Source organism: Cydia strobilella, chromosome 8 (genome assembly GCF_947568885.1).
Source record: "Cydia strobilella chromosome 8, ilCydStro3.1, whole genome shotgun sequence".
Classification (NCBI taxonomy): Eukaryota; Metazoa; Arthropoda; class Insecta; order Lepidoptera; family Tortricidae; genus Cydia; species Cydia strobilella.
This window is the reverse complement of record NC_086048.1, coordinates 12,170,533-12,179,620: the sequence shown is the minus strand read 5'-3', so window position 1 is coordinate 12,179,620 and position 9,088 is coordinate 12,170,533. Positions and strand designations below refer to the sequence as shown.

The 9,088-nt window shown below is 37.0% G+C and overlaps 1 protein-coding gene across 1 annotated transcript in view; it reads left to right on the top strand.

Moving 5' to 3' along the window:
* The first annotated feature begins 2,939 nt into the window (after positions 1-2,939).
* The window catches only part of LOC134743662 (juvenile hormone esterase-like), an 81,627-nt gene continuing 75,478 nt past the window's right edge, over positions 2,940-9,088 (top strand). The window contains exon 1 of the mRNA XM_063677252.1: positions 2,940-2,944. The gene's annotated coding sequence lies outside the window, so the exon portion shown is untranslated. The remainder of the gene's footprint in view (positions 2,945-9,088) is intronic.

The window sequence follows — 9,088 nt, the reverse complement described above, 5'->3', positions numbered from 1 at the left end:
TATAAACTATCTTATATTTATTGCTGCCAGCAGCCGCAGCTCACACGCCCTTTTGTTGTGCTTGCTATTTTCATGAGCCGGCTAGTTTGCCAGTAATTTGTTACCAAGAAAATTCTAAATTAGCTGCCACTTAATCATGTCTAAAAGGCGTAGGAATGTTCTGGAAAAAAAATAGTTTCGTAAATAAAATTGTGTTATGTAAAAAGGTGCAAAATAGTTATTTGTTATACAAGGGTGCAAAGTTGTATTTTACCCGCGAGTGTGGAGTTTTAACACACGAGAAGTAAAATACATTTGCACCCGTGTGTAACACAAAACTTTTCCCCTCACTATAGCAAGGAAAGTGCAACATCCACAGGCGTTAGATCATCTTCATCAACTGGAATCACTCATTTTTTTACGATATTATAACAAAAAACTGGAAATTCTGTACCTTTACGTGAGAAGTTTTTAAGTAAAATTTTTGTTGACAACGTTGACATTTCTGACGTATGAAATGTCAATGATGCGTTTTGAAATTGCATCGACTTAACTTGTGCGTTCAGAATTATATTTAACATAATTATTAGAAAACAAACGTTTATTATGGAATTTTAAGGTTTTTGACTTAAAATCATTAAATAAAGCTAAATCTGGTATTTTTTATTAAATTCTCAAACCATTTATTTAATGATAATTAAAATCGAACGAACCATTATTATGAGCGTTTTACGTTTTGTTATCTGTCAAGCTACTTAAACACGCTCCATCCAAGGTCAAATTACTTTCCCCACTAGAGGATAAAATGTGTTTTTCCCCGCTTGATTTAAAGGATAAAAGACGGCTTTCTGAGCTAGTGAGGGGAAAAAGATTTTATAGGCACTGTGTTACCTACTCACCTAAGTTGCACACACTAATGGATTCAATGGTTCTATCCATACGATATTCATTTAGGTAAAGTATACTTTATTTTCTGGATTTTTAAGGTCCTAATAAAGTATTTTTCCCCTCACTAGCTCGGAAAGTTGTCTTTTATCCTTTAAAACAAGCGGGGAAAAACGCATTTTATCCACTAGTGGGGAAAGTAATTTGACCTTGGATGGAGCGTGTTTAAGTAGCTTGACAGATAACAAAACGTAAAACGCTCATAATAATGATTCGTTTGATATTAATTATCATTAAACAAATGGTTTGAGTATCTAAAAAAAAATACCAAATTTAGCTTTATTTAATGGTTGTATGTCATAAACCTTAAAGTTCCATAAGAAACGTTTGTTTTTTAATAATGGTGTTTAATATAATTCTGAACGCACAAGTTGAGTCGATGCAATTTCAAAACGCATCATTGACATTTCATACGTCAGAAATATCAACATTGTCAACAAAATTTTTACTTAAAAACTTCTCACGTAAAAATACAGAATTTCCAGTTTTTTTTTGTTATAATATCGTAAAAAAATGAGTGATTTCAGTGATGAAGATGATCTAACGCCTGTGGATGTTGCACTTTCCTCGCTATAGTGAGGTAAAAAGTTTTGTGTTACACACGGGTGCAAATGTATTTTACTTCTCGTGTGTTGAAACACTTGCTACGCTCAGGATTCTATTTTAGAACCACTCGCTTCGCTCGTGGTTCAACTATATAATCCTTTCGCTTGCTCGTGTTTCAATTACACACTTGCGGGTAAAATACAACTTTGCACCCTTGTATAACGAATAACTATTGTTACTACTTGCAGCTGTCAATTGTCACCGGATGGGCAATCAAACTAAAAAGTTAGATTTTTTTATATCTGTGGTTCTCAAGTGGGTATTTTGAAAGTCTAATTGAAGGCATATAAAAGTGATTAACAAAAGTAATCTTAATTTAGGCGTTGGTAGAAGAGCCAACAGGAGGTGAGCCCGTTTTCAATTTTGGGATTTCATGCTGGATATCGCCGTCGCGCTGACGGGGGCGGTACCGCGTAGCGAGGGACTATCCCAGTGTGTGCGGTGCACGCACACAGACGCGCACGCTATTTGCGCTCCTCGCCGGCCCCCGCTCGCGCGGCCCGCTACGCTATAACTATGCATACCACATACCACGCTATACCCAGTTCTTTTCTTACATTCTTCGATTATAACTCGTTCGCTCGCAACCACCACTAAGCGTTTGCTTATTCCCTGTTATTGTGATTAACTCCTTGATTTTAAGTAACTGAATTCCATTTCCTTCTACAACCTGCAATCTAATTAACATTTCGAGGTACAGAAGAGTAAAAACACATAACATAACATGGACATACAAGAAAACATTGTTGTATAAAAACATACAAGATAACGGGCTGTTAAATTAATCCAATTAAATATTAAAAAAAAAAATTATCTACTTTTTATAGAGGCTTTGGACACTAGGTGAACATGTCACCCAAATATTTTTAAATATAAACAAAAATATTAAATTATAGTCGTGAGTATTTTAAAAGTAAAACTCTCTTATACCTTGACTTTAAACAAAGTATTTTACTTATAACTTACTTGGTTCGTATGAATTAGTGACATACCTAATTAAAAAAGGAAGCTATAACTCCCGCGGGAACAATATAGGCCTTTTCCCTTTAGTACACCTGCATAAAACAAGATCTTTTCGAGCAAGTGTGATGAAAAACAAATTTGCCGCTCTCCGGCTTCGTTGAATAGAAAAAAATGCCTCAGGTTAGATAAAATTATCATAACAAAGAAACATGTGACATGTGATATTTCTTACTTTGATGTAATTATACAGTTTTATTAATTGTCCGTTTTTTATTTATGAGTCAGATTTTGATAGAAATAGGTATCACTAGACTTATATTGACCGGGATATAGACCGTGATTGCCTTTTGTATTACCTATTTATGAGCTCCCGATATTTCACGGTGACGGGTCACCCGTGAACATGATGCATGTAACTGCGTCGAAATATCGGGAGCTCATAAATAATAAGGTAATCACGTTCTATATCCCGGTCAATATAAGTCTAGAGAAATAGGTATGTTTGAAGAGCTCCTAATTCTGGTCGGAATAAATATGAAACCCCAATTTGAGACAATAGTCTAGTCTACAAAACGTTCAAGGTGGTGAAAAATATAGTGTAAGCTGTTCGTATAAAAAACCGGAAATCGATGTACAGGTTACCCGTTTCGTACACACGTATACTAGAGGTCAAAACAACATTTTTGACCCGCAGTTCCTAAAAAAAATTCCCTTAGAAGGGGAGCGCTGAAAACTTTTTTTTGTATAATTTTTTTTTAAACCTATCGGATTCTTCTTTTATCTATCATACGAAAAGACTTTTTGAAGCGATTCTGAAAATATACCACATAATTTTAGCCATTTTTAGGGTTCCGTACCTCAAAAGGAAAAAACGGAACCCTTATAGGATCACTCGTGCGTCTGTCTGTCTGTCTGTCTGTCCGTCTGTCACAGCCTATTTTCTCCGAAACTACTGGACCAATTAAGTTGAAATTTGGTATACATATGTAAGTTTGTGACCCAAAGACGGACATGTAACGTAAACAAATGAATTTTAAACATGGGGGCCACATTTTGGGAGGCTAAATGAGAAAATTAAAAATAAAGTATTTTAAACTATATCGTGTTATATATCAAATGAAAGAGCTTGTTGTGAGAATCTCAAATATTTTTTTTTATAATTTTAGGATAAAGAATTTAGAAGTTATTCAAGAAAATAGGCAAAAAATGACCATTCCCCCTTTATCTCCGAAACTACTGGGTCTAAAATTTTGAAAAAAATACACTAAATAGATCTTTACCTAAAGATTACAGGAAAACCTATTAGAAATTGCAGTCAAGCGTGAGTCGGACTTAAGTACTTAGTTTTTTATCCGACCCCTACGGGTTTTTTAAAGACAAGTCACTCACGTTTCACATAAAAAATACATTGTTTAAATTTTGTAATGTACGGAACCCTTGGAACGCGAGTCCGATTCGCACTTGGCCGGTTTTTCTTAAATTGAAACAAAAAGAATTTTCAAATTATACCAAGTTTGGGCTCCTCCAGATACGATATGACTGATTTTTTTTGTACAATATACCACATATGATACGTGATATCCTCATATCTAACCCCAAAAAAGCAATTTAAAAAAAAAAAATTTTTGTTTTTTTTTTTTCAATACAAAGTGACACAGTTCTACTTCAATACCTATTTTACGAGACTTATGGAACTGTATTGCAGATACAATGATACGTAATATCCATATATCCAACGGGAAATACCTCTTTAACCCTTAAACTTGACCCCAAAGTTGGTATGTTTTGAAAATTCTATTTATTTTAATTTACAAAAAAAAATGCTAAAATGTAATGATGTGGTATACTTTTAGAATCGCCTCAAAAAGCCCTTTCGTATGATTTTCGGTTTTTGAAAAAAAAAGTTTTTTTCCATACAAAATCAATCAATCAATTACTTATTATGAATTTTAATATTGGAATTTTAATCTATTATTTATACTATTAGATAACATTTTTTGTTATTTGCATGTCGTTATGCGACTGAATACAGCGGTGTCAGCATGGTTGCATTTTTATCACCTGTCACTATGCCTGTCACTTTCGCACTTACATACTTGTTAGAACGTGACAGGCATGGTGACAGGCGATAAAAATACTTCCGTGCTAAGCTCGCTGTACACCATATTTTAACAAAACAACACCTGTATTTTAGAATTAAGTATTCTTGCAAATAAAGAATCTATCTTTATCTTTAAAAAAAAATGTTTCAGCACACCCCTTTTAAGGGATTTTTTTAAGGAACTCCGGTTGAAAAAAAAATGTTTTGACCTCTTAGTATGCGTGTGCCAAACGGCTAACCTGTACATCGATTTGCGGTTTTTCTTTGAAATTGGGCTTGTACGGCTGCCACTAATAGAGATACTAACTCCTAAAAATATGTATGATACCTCATTGGATTTCGAATGATGTCTAGAAAAATGTTTATTCCCACATAAAAAAAGTTCAAAAGCTATTAACAAAAAACGGCCAAGTGCGAGTCGGCCTCGCGCACGAAGGGTTTCGTACCATTACGCAAAAAACGGCAAAAAAATCACGTTTTTTGTTTGGGAGCGCCATTTAAATATTTATTTTATTTTAATGTTTCGTTCATATATTCAGATTTGTGTATGAAAATGTGAAACTATTATTTCTAAAATAAATTATTCGTCCCTAATTTACACAAAATTTATACCAAATTTGATCTCATATCAAGAGATAGGTAGAAATAGAGGCAAACTGGACCGCAGAAGCCGACTTTTCCCCTCCCTTTTTGGGGGGTAGCCAGGACTTAATCTCGTAGCTAGTGCGTCAGCTCAGCTTTGTATGAACCAAGGAATAATAAATAGTGTTAAACGATATCCCCTGAGGCCAAAGTGCATACTCACTTACTTCGCCTACTAAGAGGCAAATCGCGACTTTGTTATGGTTTATCGATAACTTATCCCATCACTAGATTATCGACTTTCAATGTCGACTATTGCCCATCACTTTTCTGTCCGTGTACGTATTTAGAAACTTGACCCCGCCCCTAAAATTAGTGCGATAAGGACAACTGCAGCTTAGGCGAAAAATCCTGCGTAAAAATCTCAAAAATCGAGGTTTCGTACTCGACTGTTTCCTCCTCCAAAACTTAAGCAATCGTAACCAAATTTGGAAATCTAAATGATTATGAAATTGTCTGTGTCGGACTGTTTTGATTTTTTGGCTAATTGATACCAGTTTTGAATACCACGCCTCTCATTGCGGCATAGTCAGTGAGGCCATTTTTGGCCATGTTTGAAGGGCTCTAGCGCCTTAAAAAACAAAAATATCAAAAAAAGCAAAACACACCGACACAGATATTGATAATATTAATCTGTGTTGAAAAAATCATTCCTCTAGCTTCAAAAACCAGGGAGGAAACAGTCGAGTACGTTTGTATGGAGAAATGACCACTCCTGTTGGCTCTTAAGTACCTAATTCCAGTCGCGACAAGCGAAGCGAGCCGTGGCCGCCACCGCCGCTACCCTGTGCCGTGGTTATTGTAAAACGCAGCTAGGGTGTAATTTGGCAACGCGCTTCGATGCTATCTCGACGCATTTCCCTACAGATACCACGTTATTTAAAGCTGCTGTTTGGCTCGCGTCCTGCGACAAAGTACAAACAAACAACCCTTTTTGCATTTATTTTCCCGTAAATTGAGGCATGTACCTGCCTCATTCGCAAATTAACTTCTCTGTAGGCAAAACAAAAACAAATGTAACCTTTTGACGGGCGGGCAAAAAATACTTTACGCGTTTATTTTGTGTGATTACGAATTTGATATATTTACTCTAATAATCTTTGATTCAGTTCCGATGCTGAACCATGCTAGACCGACCCCTTTGGATATCGACATGAAACAAAATATTTCTATCGTTATTACCGGATTATGTTATTTTGATTACTTATACTTTAAAAATATTAGATAAATTAAAATTATTATGATACGGTTTCGCTAGACCGCGCCGCATTTAGCGCGAAATGTTTCAAAATACAACATGTTTTAGCACCTTCAGCAGCTGGGCACCGCCCCGCTTAATCCGACAATATACTGTGAGGATAAGAAAGGGATTACGAGTAAATTGTGATTATAAAACTTTGTAATAAGAAATCTTTGAGAGTTATTTGTTAAACATTTGAGTGGGTCGGAATAAACTCGTTCACCTGGCACCTGCTTAAAATTCCTCGGCGGCGTGAGGGCAGGCAAGCAAACTTGGCGAAGTTGCCGGTGTCTCGGCACCCCGCCGCTTGACACCTCCACTCCGAGCAGACAACAACACCCAAACTTTCCAAATACTTTCGTCGACCTCTTGTCTGAAATTACATATTTACCTCTAATTCGGGCGTGTAACGCTAATCTACTATACAAATGAATTTTCAATTCCTGTTTAGTGAATAAATACGAAATTAAATTTCGATTTATTCGTATAAGCTTCATCAAAAAGTAATGTGGTGATTAAGTAAGTACCTCTATATATTTTCAGCTATTTATCTTTCAAGATACATAATGCATTGCATACGTAAGTATATATGTATACGCACCTTATAATGACGCAAGTAACCCAACTCCAATGTTTGGTATTCGCTAAATGTTTTAAAAGACAAATAATATGAGCATCAAATAAAGCAACTCCGTAATAATTTTGTTTTAAATCCTTTGTAAGCCTCGAGTACACCCGCGGGTATTGCCGTAAGTACTCGTACCTAATCGAATAGAATTCTCTTGTTTACCTGTTCTTCCCTTTGCGCTCACCTCAATTAATTAAACCTTGGCTTTCATTAATGTAAATTATTTGCGATACGTACCCAAAAAGACATGGAGTTTAATCTTTGTAACACAAATAGGTACCTACAGCTTTTGTTTTGGTGTCCCTGAAGAGGTAACTTCAGGCCGGCAGCGGACAGTATGAACTGCTGTTACTGCTAACAACCGCTCAACTTTGTATGTGAGGTACATCATTCAATTAGGTAAGCCACGGGAAATTATGTTTGTGTGGACGTCAGTTATGTTAAAGGTGATAATGAAGTGGTTTCCTTGTTGTGGTGTTCTAGCTTAGCTTGTGTTAACGATTCTCACATTTAGTCGCTTAAAGGTCACAATACTTTACCCACACCTTCAACGGAGAGTTTAATAATTTTACGGTGTATAAGGCACACCATGCGTATGTTCCCGACCAGCTCACGCGCACCGTTGTGGTGCCGCTTGCGAAAAACAGAACGGGTTACCTCTCTGATCTTGGGCATTACCGACCCATCTCACTTGCCACTATAATGGCTAATGTGCTTGACAGCTTGCTTAATGCACAACTACAGAGCCATATAAAGTTGCACGACGCGCAATTCTGTTTTAGGCCTAGGCTGTCAACTGAAGCGGCGATATTGTGCCTTAAGCAAGCTGTCAGGTACTACAGGGACAGGAACATGTCTGTGTACGCGTGTTTCCTGGGCCTGTCAAGGGCTTTTGACCTGGTTGTTTACCACATGCTATGGAACAAACTAGTAAAAACGGGAATACCTAAAGAAAGCATAGATTTGTTAAAATATTGATATAACAATCAGGTCAATCAGGTGAGATTGAATGGGGTGTATTCAGACAAATACAAACTACTATGTGGGGTTAGACAGGGAGGCGACCTTGTCCACCAACCACCTTTATGTCTATGTCTATGTCAACGAGCTTATTGGGAGGTTCAGCAGGGAGCGTGTCAGATGCTATATTTGCGAAACATGTTTTAACAATATAAGTTACGCGAACGACATGGCATTGCTGGGCCCCTCAGTAAGCGCGTTAAAAAAGTTGATCGCCGTTTGTGAGGGTTACGCTGAGTAGCATGTGGTCTTAGGTACAATTCAACCAAAAGTGAAATACTAATTTTTAAAGTATAATTCAGATCTAACTGTGCCTAAAATCATGCTGGGAGGAGTACCCCTCAAAGTGGTGGGCAGCTTTAGGGCATATGCTCACTATGGAGATCTAAAGGATGATGTAGATCTGGAGCGTGAGAGGAGGGCTATGGCGGTAAGGGGTAAGTGATATGATTGCCCGCAGATTTGCACGTTGTAACACACAAGTAAAGTTAACGCTCTTCAGGGCATATTGTCAAACTTTTTACACGTGCAGTCTGTGGGCAACATTGACACAAAGGGCCTATAAACACGCTGAGAGTTCAGTACAACAACGTCCTGAGGATGCTGTTGAAACTGCCCAAGCACTGTAGCGGTTCGGGCATGTTTGCAGAGGCGGGAATAGATGACTTTTACGGCATACATACTACGCCATTTACATAATAGCGTCTCTGCTGAAGCGCGTGCGTAGCAGTAGCAACAGCCTCCTGAGGACGTTGTCTGAACGTTTACATTGCCGCCTCACAAAATACTGGGTAGAGGTGGTGATAGGTAGGACTAAATAACCCCTCTTGCCATATGTTCTTCTCCGATGTAATTAATTTGTAGTAGATAGTTGTGTTTTTATGTAAGTACTAACATAGGATGTAAGTTTTTCTGATTAACTAACAAAATATGGATCTGATGGTCTGAAGTTAATTTTTTTTTT